The sequence below is a fragment of the Lycorma delicatula genome, chromosome 2, assembly GCF_047948215.1.
Source record: "Lycorma delicatula isolate Av1 chromosome 2, ASM4794821v1, whole genome shotgun sequence".
In the NCBI taxonomy this organism is placed as follows: Eukaryota; Metazoa; Arthropoda; class Insecta; order Hemiptera; family Fulgoridae; genus Lycorma; species Lycorma delicatula.
In genome coordinates, this window is record NC_134456.1 from 229,940,394 (window position 1) to 229,954,860 (window position 14,467).

Sequence of the window (14,467 nt, forward strand, 5' to 3'; positions counted from 1 at the left end):
ATTATAATTCAATTCGTGTAATCTGGTAAGGAATAACGTACTACATTATTTTTACAGGAGATTTTTAGTAGTACTGTAGATGGTGGTACTTTATATTTTTAAATGTTGAAATCTGGTAAAAATTTTAAATTAAGTGTATATAAGATTATAACAAACCGATAAATAACATTTGAGTAACCCAACTAGTTTTTCAATGAAAGTCATTGCTTTTTAACAATTGAATTACAAAGGAGTTGGTATCACTTTATTTTATAGGCCAACAAATAAACGGGATACAAAGAAAAAAAATAAAGGTACATGGAAAAAGAAAGAAATATATATACCCTTTCAGATAGGGACAAAGAGTAAATAATAAGTTTAAAAAAAAAAAAAAAATTGCAAGTTTAAAGATGCGTCAGTAATTTTAAATACATATGATCTTCAGAAAAGGTATTCAAAAAGTCACTTGTAAGAATAATAAAGGACTCGTTTAGATAATAATAACAATAACAGTAATAAAAGTTAGAAGGACGATAACATGTACGTCCATGTGTATTCATGTGTGTGGACGTCCATGAAAATAAGCTTGCTCATACATTGACATGGTGTCATACAACTTCAAACCAAATTAGGTATTATGTCAGACTACATCAGTATGGAATGAGTACGCCATCTCCTGTTATGGACAACTATTGATTCTCGGAAGAAGTTATCGCACGTGTCACCCTATGCCCTTTGAATTCAAATAAATATTTTTATTTTATTAATTTATTTTTAATAGAATAGGTCGATATATTATAGTTTATTATTAATTTTAAATAAATTTTTATCTTTTCTAAATTGAAAATTATTCAAATATTCCTATCTAAATCGAACGTCTTTAATTACTTTACCTTTTTTCTACTTTAAAATTTGTTTCGTATTTATTTTTTTGTTTTTATCATTTAAAAATTCTTATATTTTAAACCGGTTTTTTTTTATTATCTACACATTCTTGGCTCTATTGATGCTTCTTAAGACTACGATTTACTATTTTCATATTAATAACAAAAATTACACAAATCTTAATAAAAAACCAGTCGCATTTAACATAATGCATTTCTCATGATAATTTCATCGTGAAATATTACCTCAGTTGTAATAATTTTCACAATTATTGAAAACAGAGAAGTTTTCGTATTACTTCCTTATACGAAGTAAAGGAAGTATTGTGATCGCGAAAAATTTCGGTTTCCTGATTTTAACGGAAATATCCATTTTGACTATCCCTGAATCCATTTTGACTAGTATCGGCATGACGTCTGTGCGTATGTATCTTGTATAACTAAAAAATGATTAGCTGTAGGATGTTGAAATTTTAGATTTATGACTGTTGTAATATCTAGTTGTGCGTCTTCCCTTTTGATTGCAATCGACTGGATCAAAAATGCCAAAAAAAGCCTAAAATCTAAAAAAATTCGATTTTGGACTTGTTCTTAACTGCAGTAATAAGCTCTTATTGGGAACTTTCAACAGTATATGATAAGTGGTATTTATTTTCACTGGTTCCAGAGTTTAGAGCCAAATAAAATTTTTATTAACGAAATATTTGGATCTTAGGGAAGGCACTTCGGTTCGAATCAGACTTCATCTCCTTTTTTTTTATTTAAATTTATTGATTTATTAATAATTATTAACCTTTCATTGTAAAAATATTTTACGATGAATAATTCAATAGCAAAAAAAAAAAAAATTATGAAAAATAGCAGACATTTTTAATGAAATAAAATTTTATGTCCTTTTCATTTTTTTTTTAAATTTGCAAATGTAATTTAATAGGCGTGCAAGGTTCGAATTCCGGTCAGGCGTGGCATTTTACACACGCTACAAATGATTCATCTCATCCTCTGAAGCAATACATAACGGTGGTCCCGGAGGTTAAACAAAAAAAAAAGGACAATTAACGTACAAGGAAGTCATGTTGTTTCCACATCATATTTTCTTATTATACAATATACAATATACATATATATGTTTAACTAGTCATGCATCAAAAATCTTAACTAGAATTTTATACAGAAGAATTGAGAGGAGAGTGGAAGAAGTGTTAGGAGAAGACCAATTTGGTTTCAGGAAAAGTATAGGGACAAGGGAAGCAATTTTAGGCCTCAGATTAATAGTAGAAGGAAGATTAAAGAAAAACAAACCAACATACTTGGCGTTTATAGACCTAGAAAAGGCATTCGATAACGTAGACTGGAATAAAATGTTTAGCATTTTTAAAAAATTAGGGTTCAAATACAGAGATAGAAGAACAATTGCTAACATGTACAGGAACCAAACAGCAACAATAACAATTGAAGAACATAAGAAAGAAGCCCTAATAAAAAAGGGAGTCCGACAAGGATGTTCCCTATCTCCGTTACTTTTTAATCTTTACATGGAACTAGCAGTTAATGATGTTAAAGAACAATTTAGATTCGGAGTAACAGTACAAGGTGAAAAGATAAAGATGCTACGATTTGCCGATGATATAGTAATTCTAGCCGAGAGTAAAAAGGATTTAGAAGAAACAATGAACGGCATAGATGAAGTCCTACGCAAGAACTATCGCGTGAAAATAAACAAGAACAAACAAAAGTAATGAAATGTAGTAGAAATAACAAAGATGGACCGCTGAATGTGAAAATAGGAGGAGAAAAGATTATGGAGGTAGAAGAATTTTGTTATTTGGGAAGTAAAATTACTAAAGATGGACGAAGCAGGAGCGATATAAAATGCCGAATAGCACAAGCTAAACGAGCCTTCAGTAAGAAATATAATTTGTTTACATCAAAAATTAATTTAAATGTCAGGAAAAGATTTTTGAAAGTGTATGTTTGGAGTGTCGCTTTATATGGAAGTGAAACTTGGACGATCGGAGTATCTGAGAAGAAAAGATTAGAAGCTTTTGAAATGCGGTGCTATAGGAGAATGTTAAAAATCAGATGGGTGGATAAAGTGACAAACGAAGAGGTATTGCGGAAAATAGATGAAGAAAGAAGCATTTGGAAAAATATTGTTAAAAGAAGAGACAGACTTATAGGCCACATACTAAGGCATCCTGGAATAGTCGCTTTAATATTGGAAGGACAGGTAGAAGGGAAAAATTGTGTAGGCAGGTCACGTTTGGAGTATGTAAAACAAATTGTTGGGGATGTAGGATGTAGAGGGTATACTGAAATGAAACGACTAGCACTAGATAGGGAATCTTGGAGAGCTGCATCAAACCAGTCAAATGACTGAAGACAAAAAAAAAAAAAAAAAAATACAATATACTTGTGTATTATTAACTATAGGATGTCCCAAAATGAACTGATATATTAAATTTGCCGTCATTTTTTTCGCGATAAAACCAGATTAGAGATTTTTAAATTTTGTTATCAGTAAAAATTGTGGTTAAATTATAGAAAAGTATACTCTTGAACAACGCGTAGAAGTTGTAAAAATAACAATATAACGAATTTTGGAAAAAAATCATCGCGAGGCATATTTTCTTCTTACCGGCTTTGTCAGTAAACAAAATTGTCGAATTTCGGAATCAGAAAATCCAAAAACGATTGAAGAACTTCCTATGCATCCTTAATTGGTCACGGTTTGGTGCGAATTTTTGGCTGGGCGATTGATTTAACCTTACTTCTTCGAAAATGAAAATGGAGATACCGTTACCGTCAATGAAGTTCGATATAGTGAAATGATTTCAAACATTTTATGGCCTATAATTAATGGATATAGAAAGATGATATGATAACTTTAACAAAAGAGTGAAAATATGTAACCAAGGTCGGCGCGCTTATTTATCAATTTTTTGTATCACACATATCCTCCGTGTCACTGCATCAATGGATGATATGAATGTGAAGATCCCATGAAACCATGCAGTTATTGCAATTTCATGATCGTGTTACCTCTCAGCGAAGTGATTTGAAATGGCCGCCAAGATCACTTGATTTGACTTTGTTAGATTTTTTTGGGGGATTTTCTTAATAAGAAATAGTGTACATCAATAAACCACAAACAATTTGGGGAACACAAAAAAAATTCGACACAATATTGCTGACATTTCTTAGCAATTATATCAATATGTTTTGAAAAACTTTTATCAAAAGAGTGAACATGTGCAACCAAGACCGGGGCTCTACTTTTTATTAAAGCAAAAATATTATCGAATAAAAATTGTTTTTTTTAATCAAAAATTAAAATGTCAGCTCATTTTAGGAAACTCTTTAAAAGAAATATTTGACCCATCTTACGGATCCACCCTACGCCACTCCGCTTTAAAAGTGATACAGACATCTAAACAAACAATTTTTTTTATGATCAATAGTAGTTGCTGTACTTAACAGTTTTGAGCAACAAGAAAACTTGTTTTACGCCATTCTTATTTCTCTCAGTTCATACATCATTTTAAACGACTTCATGAAATATAGAAGACTTCATAGAAGACTTCATGATCAACTTTTTATAACGATACATTTTTTTTCACTCCCTCCGTGAAGTAAAAATAACTAATTTCTTACCCGGTATTTAATCTACAATGTATTTTAAGTATTTTAAGAAAATAGGGGCGTAGGCAATATTGGATTATTGTACTTTATTAGATATCTGAGAAAATGATATGACAATGTCCTCCACAAAATTTCTTATTTATTTAATACATATTAATTTCATTCTAAATAATGTATACTGTGAATCTAGTATAAAGTAGAAAAGTTATTTGAAGTGCAGTTGTAAAAGAGGTACTTTGATGTACGTCAGTAAGCTACAGTCTTATTATACGATTAAAGAAAAGAAAGAGCTGCTTGTCATTCTGTCGATAAATTAATGATTAAATTACAAATACTTATAAGTATACATAAAAAACAAAAAGTTGAAAATATTATATTATATCAGTTTTTAATAAAGGTTTTTAATTAAATATTCTGTCTTCATTAAAGATATTTATTAGATTTGTTATTAATAAATGTAATAAGTAATAATAAATTTATAAATTATGTATAAATATTTAATTACTGATAATCATTGGTTACCCAATTAAAACACATAATTGCTATTATAGTAATAATCTTACATATAAATTCGAAAGTTTGTCCGTCCGTCTGTTTGTTTGATTGTTTGTTTATTTCTTCTTGTATCACGTGAGAAATAAATGATCGATCTTTTCAAATTTCCAGGATATATTTGTGTCATTTCAACGAAAGTTTTGAACTATAGATCGAGGCCCTAGCCCCCTCGGGGGTGAAGTTGTCAGTTAAAAATATTCATTAAAGAAGAAAAAATTAATAATTCAAAATTTAATTAATTTCTGCCACTACAACAACAAAAAAAGTTAAATAAATAAATTAACAAGTAATATAGTCCATCTTACCAGCATGTTGATACGTTCTCTAGATATTTCGGCTTACTGGGAAGCAATCATCAGGAGTTAAAATTAATGCATTAAAGTCAAAGTTTAAAAATCATAGTTAAAATTTAAAAACAGTCATGACTGTCCCGGTCCTACTAGTATACTCAATAAAGCATGCTCTAACTCGATGGCGTATACTCAATTGAGTATACTAATTTATTACTGCAGTTAAGTAAACATCCAAAATCTAAATATTTTGGATTTTGGTCTTTTTTTTAAACGTTTGGTCCACTCTATTGCAGTCAAAAGGAGAGATGCGCAACTAGATGTTACAGCAGTCCTAAATTCAAAATTTCAACATTCTACGGCTTTTTGAGGTATGAGAGATACATACATACTTGCGTACATAAAGACATCACGCCGAAACTAGTTAAAATGGAGATTTTTCCGTTGAAATCTGAAAACTGAAATTTTTTGCGATTACAATACTTCCTTGTACGATAATATAATATATATATATTACTTTCCCGTCTAGCGGTATAGTTTTAAAAGGTTTTAGAAAGTATTGTAATCGGAAATTTGGACTTACACGGTTTTCAACGGATCTTGACGTTTTGATACCTATGTAACCCAGAGACCAAAAAACAGGATGGAAATTTTCCGGATGTTCGTATGTACGTGTGTGTCTTTTTGCTGTCTCACACCTCATATCTCCAGAACTACTGGACCAAACTACTATTTTGGTAGATTTCTTCTGTATATGAGGCATTGATGCCATTAAATTTCAACTTAAAATGTCAAGGGGTGAGGCTGTCGAGTAAGGTCACCCTCATTATCTCGAGATTTCGCCTAATTAAATTTTTTTTTTGTTAGACCCATTTATTAACAATTAAAAAATAATATTTGCAGAAAACAATTTTTTCAAAATCACACCGCCACCCCATAAAATGCTCTAAACTAGTGGCTAAGCGGGTTTGCTGCGTCAATAGTACTCCCTGTCATCAAAAGAAGCGCTAGTGTAGCACTGATCTTCATCTGTATAAAAATATATTATATTTAAATAAAATTATAAATATTTTTAATTAAGTTGTATGTGTATGTGTGTGTAAGTCGTGCATTACAAAAAAACCGCGTGACGAGAAAGTCCTACAACTGTGTTGTCAGCTTTTTGTATATTAGATATAATGAAGTAATTTGATTTTTATGGCATTTGGGAGGTAAAGGTTAATTTAATTTTTATAGTATTTATGGTAGGGGGGTGGTAAAGGGAAGAGAAGCCAATCTGAAGATATATACGATTTACAGATTAGTTGAATCTTGTTTCTTCGATTTTTTAATAATATGAATTATCTTACTACGTAAAATAGTTGACCAAATTTTCTCATAGATTATTGCATTTTTATTAATTTTTTAAATATAAAATTGATCATAAATGTATATATATTTATTTGAGGGGGGACTGTGTGAAATTCTATATCAGGAAATCGTTTTTTTCAATTTTTATTTTAAATGTCGATTATTTAATTAAAAATAAGTTTCATTTTAATTATATTACTTCAGTTCTCATACATAAATAATAAAAGTAAGTGAGTTTTTACGATATTAACGAATACATGTAGAAAAAGCAAAACTGGAAATATCTTCAATTTAAATTGGCTTAATTTTAGTTTTCGTATTTTAATGATAATTATTAAGTTATTATTGATTTAATACATTAAACTAATTTTAATTGTTGACGAAAAATATAAGTTATAAAATTGTAATTCAACAAAATAAAAAGATTTCGTTTAGATATATCTACTTCATATAAATTACTGATTGCTGGAATTTACTTCTGATTATGAAATATTACGTTTACTATTTTATTGTTTCTTATTGCGTTACTGGCTATTATCCTGCTCTGTAAATTATATTTCAATAGATTTTTTTCTGGGAATTATTCCAACTTAACTTATAAAATGAGTTATGAAAATCTGTAGTGCCGACTACAATATTTTATTCCGTAGGATAATGTGTAGTTTTTAGATTTAACTTACAGGTATATTTTGTAAAGTACTTAAATTTCTGTATTAAAAAAAATTATTTGAATCAATATTTTTTATTTGCTTATGGGATTAATAAGAGGAGTTTAAACGGAGATACTTTATCTTACCTCAATCGTTAACAGAAATTTTTTCTACAACGCAATCAATATAATTACTATAAAATCTTATGGAGTAAGTTCCCTTAAACGTTTTTTATGTTTGTTGATTTATTGAGTAAACGTTTAATTTTTATAAATAAATTTAATTATGATGTCCTGCAAAGATACCAGGTTGATACTGGTATCAACCGTTGTTATATTGTCGAAGCTTTAATATTAAAGTAATGAATTAATTATATTTTTATAGAATTTTAACAAATAAAGAAAAGAGACATAAAGTTATATTTATCGACTTCGATTGTTGCTAGATTTCGTTATTTAAATTTTCATTATTTGAACTGATACTTTTACATTATAATCGTATCGATTGGTTCGATGTTAATATTTACATTTTCTTATGATTTTCATACATCCGATTCCATTTACCATATAAATATAGATACGGTAAGGATTTCTTATCTTAAGTAAAGTCTTTAGAAGGTGTTCCATTTTCAAAAAGGTAATAGAACGAGGAAAAAAGATAAAGAAACAGTAGTAGTACCCAAAATGACTTACGTTATGAAGGTAAGGTTTAGCCACTCCCTAAAAATTTAATCAAATTTAATCGGTTTCCTTATAATATAAATTGAAATACAAATCGATTACATTACATGAAATAAAGGAATAATAGCAAATACATCAGAAGTGTACCTAAGTCAACTCAAATTTTGTATAGAATTTATCTTTTATCAATAATAATACAAAATAGTAATATTATAAAACCGATTTGGTCGAGTACGTTTCATTACGCCTCACATTTAAAATTGATTCTGATACGTGATCATTTTGTGATGAATTAGCTAAGTATGGAAATTTATATCAGAAAACCGGTTTCCTGTGATATTTATGTTGTTAATTATTTATTTCAACTTATGTGTAGTTAATGATTGTAACCGATAGAAATATTGTATATAATAGGATAATTACTTATTTATTTAATCACTCAGTTTCTATATAAAATTAATGATTTTAAATTATTATTATTTCATATAAGGAATGTTGCACGTAGAGGTTAAAAGCAAGACCTGTTACATAATTAGGTGTCTATCTCCATTTGATAGTTGATTGATAAAAAATTCCCCCAGCGGTACTAGTGGGAGGGGGGATTGTAAGACCGCAGTCCCGGTGGGGGGAATCCCTTTGGGGTACCATCAATAGAAGCACGGCATATAATTAAAAGACCGGGTCCAGGCTACCTGGGTGGGACCTTGAGTTCCTACCGAAAGTAGTTTGAGGCGATGGCGCCCCACGGAACTGGGTTTATACTTAATTGTGGGTCCCGCTCCGTCGGGGCGGCGTAAATAAAGGAGATAAAAACAAAACCAAAAAAGACGAATAAAATCTAAGTTTAAATGTAATTTAAATTATAAAAATAATTTAAATTACATTAATATCGTGGCTGTACCCGCCACGCTTCGCTGTGGCACATTGTGGTTGCACGGATGAGAAATGAGAAACAAAACAAAGCATACGTTTCATAGAAGTTTAATTTTGCAATACTTGTGGATAAACAGTATATTTTGTTTTTTCACTGTCTGCGTAGATATAAAGGCTATCTGGTTTGCCGACTCGGGAACACGCACATACAGTTGCCCATGTGAGAAGCAATCCGCATCTAAATCTAAACCACACAAATCTAAAGATTGACCTTGAGCTTTATCGTTTGTTATTGCAAATGCCAATCGAATTGGGAATTGCAATATTTCAAATTGAAATGGTGTATCGGTCGGTATCATAGGTATTCGAGGAATGAGGACATCTTCACCTTTGAAAGGCCCCGTTAAAACCGTTGCTTCCACTACGTTATTCATCAATTTCTTAACTGCAAGTCGCGTGCCGTTGCAGAGTTTTGGCCGATTAAAATTCCGCAACAGGATAATTGGCACACCTATTTTCAATTTTAATATGTGTGGAGGCATCTCTGGCAGATAAAGTGAGTTTAAAAATTCCGTTGGATAATTAACTACTTCATCTGCTTCCACAACGGTGTCTATCGACTTGTGATGTAATTTCCTCACTTTGAATGCTGGATTGAATAACATTATTGAGTTGATAGACATCTTTATTCTTTGCGGCAAGGATAGCTCGTTCACTGAGCCGATCGTGATTTTATGATTAATTTGAATATCAGGAAATACTTTTTCGATCGGTTCTTCTTTCGATGGTACTAAATTACAAAAATTATCAGGAAATGATATTCCTCTAGACGTCTCATCGACTGGCAGCTGTCCGTTTAAAATGTCCAGTAACTGTTGTGAGAATACCTCAGCTGATGGATCATTCTGCAACTGGACACGCAAAGTCGTAGTCAACTGCAATGTACGTACGTGTCGCCACAGTGTTGAATATTTCAGGCAAGCATTTATTTCGTCTGCTGGCATCGATTAAGAAATTACAGGCGATGTTTGCCTAAAATCTCCTGCGAGCAATATCAAAGCGTTCCCGAATGGTTGAAAGTTTCCACGCAAATCTCGTAACGATCTATCAAGAGCTTTAAGAGATTTTTTATGTGCCATCGTGCATTCATGCCAAACAATGAGTTTACATTTTTGTAATACTTTTTCCAAACAGGATGCTTTGGAAATATTGCACGTGGGAGTCTCGATGATTTGCATGTTTAATGGCAACTTCAGAGCTGAATGCGCAGTCCTTCCACCTGGTAACAATGTCGCAGCTATTCCAGACGAAGCAAGAGCTATGTCATTAAGGCTATGTCATTTTTTGATCGAACCGTTGCTAGAATCAATCTAATGAGGAATGTTTTCCCAGTTCTTCCTGGCGCATCCAAGAAGAAGGTCCCCCCAACTCCGTCATTTATCATTTGCATTATGCGATCATAAATGCCTTTCTGTTCACGCATTAATTTGGGAATGTTTGATCGAACATATGAATGAAGATCACCAATGTTGTAACTCTGTTCACGGCGTAAAGCCACATCAAATGAAGCAATCGCACCTCGGGTGGGTGCTGGCATTCCCAATCGACTAAGAACTTTATTTGCATTAGCTAAGCACTTGTGTTCAATATTTATCAATGCTTCGTAGTTAATGCCTTCTGTAAATTCAGACAAAAGGGAATATTTAACCTAACAAAGGATTTTTTGGTCATTATGCAGGGATATTATTTTCTGTGTATTTGGTTATTTCGACTTTTTTTGTTTGCATATTCTTAAGTCTATCTGGGCTATAAGAAAGTTGGGTGTTTTAATTTATTTACTGTAAGTCATCCTTCTTGGTGGCTTTTTTTGTTTTGGTGTTTTTTTTTTTTTTTTAATAAAATACAGATGTTTTAGCTGTTAAATATAATTCAAAGAAATTTGTTACTTAATCAGTTGTGATTTTGTCTACATTGGCAACGGCCATACGGGCTCTTTGTGATTGGTCGTTGTGTTTAACTGGGGCCATCTTGCATTGATCTGATTGGTTTTCCTTTGTTTACATTTCCATCTGATTTTGTTAGCCTCTTATTTATTAAAAAACTGTTCAAATTAAAAATAGATAGATAGATTTATTAAAAATAGATGAAAACAATCTTTGATGCTGGTTATATATCGTGTTAAAATTTGTGCTCAATCGGTGTAGAACATTTTGAGTTTTTGAAGCGTACACAAACGAACTTAACATTTATAGATATATATAGATTTTTAAATGAAAAAATCCTTTGAATAATAGTTAGTTGCGAAAATAAATAGTTTTTAGTATTATATAATTTTTCTAACTTTCAATAAGCAATCTAGTAATTTCATAGTTGATCAACAGTTTTGGAATAAGTTCAAGATACGAAATCTCTTAAAATTTTACATCCAAATCACACAAACGGGAAACCCGTTTATGCAATCGTTTCATTTGTTTAGTTTATTTTTAATCCAAGTTTAATGTGGATAAAAATAACTATAATATTAAAAAAATTAACTTTTAAATTTTCATTTTTGTGTAGCCGCCTGATGCGTACAGCAAAAGAGGCTTGTTTGCAGCCCTTCTTTCACTAATCTGGTTGTCCCAAATAATCTTACCGGTTTTCTTAAGTGTGTAGTTAGTGTGTTAGAGTGAATGGAATGTTACCATCAATAATAAATTTCCACCAGTTAAGGGCACTGTGTCACCTACAGTTCTTCATGTAGGAATAACCGTTATGAGGAGGTTTTATTTGCCGTTTGCAAATAGGGTAAACTAGGCTCATTCATAGATACCTGATGGCTTAAACAGGTGCACCCGTTTATGCTCGCTGCGACTACCTGTGCGCCACATTCTTATGCGGCATTCCGTCGCAAGTTTAAACTAGGGGCTGACGTGCCGAGTATGTTGAAGAACAACGCAATGATGTTTCTAAATGTCTTTCGATTTATAAAGGCCGTGCATCTTGATTCAAAAATTTGATTATTCAAACGATCCTTATCGTTTGTGCATACCATTTGGCGTTTGCCCGATGTTAATTTTGTTCTTTCAAATAATTTTTAATGTTATATTCACTGTGGTATTATTTCGCTTTTAACGTACATCATGGACTTTTTCCATCTATTTTTTGTTTGTTTTTTGTTTTTTTTAACCTCCGGGACCACCGTTACGTATTGCTTCAGATGATGAGATGAATGATTTGTAGCGTGAGTGAAAATGCCATGCTTGACCGGGATTCGAACCCGGGACCTCCGGATGAAATTGTTTCATCTATTGCTTTGTTTTTATATTACTCTTGTTTAGTTCTTTTATTATTATTTGTTGCTTTTTAATTTTTATATGTTTCCCATATAAATCAGGGCGCTGATGACGATATTTTGTATTACGCACAGGAAAAAAATTATCATCTCTTTAACTGGCATGAATTTTGAGGTCCCTGATAAAGTTTTCCGTATCCTTTTTTTTGTTGTAGTAATCAATTCTAAAATTAGTTTACAGCAGTCTTCCTCCTCCAGACAGTTCTACATTACGTTAATCTTTTTGTTTCCATGTACGTTTTAACCCCAACATTCTGTATGGTTTTTTTCAATATACCCTAGTCTTGGTCTGCCTCTTGTACAGTTTCTTTTAACTTTGCCCTCTATTATGGTGTGCAACAAACTGTTATGCCGTAGTACGTGTCCTATCCAGTGTCTCGCCGCTTCTTTAAAATTCTGATGTGGACACTACATTACCTCCTTGTACGCCTATTAAATTGCATAATCATATTTTTTGCTGCACTTCATTTAAACTTATTTCATTTGAATACTCCAATTTTTTAATGAAGTTGACAGTTCACAACTGCTGAAATATTAGTTTTTATTGACATCAAATATTTATACAGTTATTAATTCAACAATCTTAATGAAATATTAGGATAGATTAAAAGTCCCTTTATTACTCGTATTAGATCAGTATTATTTGTATCTTCCTGAGTTGCTGGTGAAGTAAAGTTTCAGATTTCTTGTGTGTTGTATAAACAAAAATTAATAATAATTAAACTATTCCGTTTAGTGAACTCCTGTATACTAGTTACAAATGTTAATTTCGATTTTACGGTGTAAAATATTCAGTTTTTATTATTGAATTATTTGGTGAATAATAAGAAATGAAAAAGAAACAAACGTACAGGAAAAAGAAAGATAACATCGCGAAATATGTCTATAAAAAAAACGACAAGAAGATGAATATGAAGAGAAAGAAAATGTTAAAAACAAGGGAAGATTAAAAAAATTAAGAGTAGATGATAAATATGAAGAGGAAAAAAAACGTTAAAACCAAGTAAAGAATAAAAAAGATTAAGAGAGGATGATGAATATAAAAAAAGAGAAAATGTAAAAACTAGAGAACGTGTTCTTTAAATAAGATCAGGAGAATTATATCAAACCAAAGAACGATTAAAAGATTGACAACAAAAAACAACTAAACGAATTGATGTTCAACTCCGACTTAGGAAGAACATTGTCTGACAATATTATTGGAGTAATGAACTAAAAGATAAGAATTTTTTGCGATTTATTAAAGACGGTGTATCTATGCATCAGTGTATATGTTGTTCTTGTGAGGGTCTATTTTTCAGTCGCTCTGTAATTAACTTTAATATAGATAAAATTAAACAAAAATTTCATAATAATGAAAAAAAGAAATTAAACAGAAATTAAACTATAAAATCCAATAATATTACGATTCTTATTTTAATTTTCAATTAATATTAAATAATCGTATGTTTCACCAAATTTATTGCATACACACATGTGTAATAATGCTTGTTAAATTACAGATATACATTTTTAAAAGTACATAAAATTTTATTTCGCTAATAACTTCTCATTTTCTCATATATATATATATTTTTTCTTATTATTGAACAATTAATTATTTATTGTAAAACGGTTTTACAATCACGGGTTAATAATTATTAACAAACCAATATATTTAAATTTAAAAAAAAAGATTAAAAAATAAATTTTAAAAAAAGTTAAAAAAAAAGGAGATGAAAGTCTGATTCCGTTGTAAGATCCAAATATTTCATTAATTAAAATTTCATTTTGTTATAACTTTGGTATATTTCTTGTGAAAAATTATTAAAAGGTATTATACAATGTAAAACAACGATTTTCTTGCGCAAGAATTTTTACATTGTTATTTCTTCTTTTATCTTACGAAGTTAAAAGTAGTAGACTTTCAAAACGAGGCCGGCGTTTTTTTATTAAATTTGTCCGTTGATATCTCTCAATCGTACAGTAGTTCCGGCTTTGTTGTGTTATTTCTTTTTATTTTTGTTTTAATAAAATTCCCTCAAATTCTCTTTATTTTCTAACAAAAATATTATTTGTATTTTTTTAATGTTGTTTACTTGAAATCATTGTAACTCCTAATAGAGCTATTAGTTTATTTTAAAAATTTTCAAAAAAGAAAAACTTTTTTGTTATAAACATTTAAGGGTTTATTATAAATTGTAATTTCATCGTCTACTTAAAATTTATAAAATTCTAAGCAATATGTTAC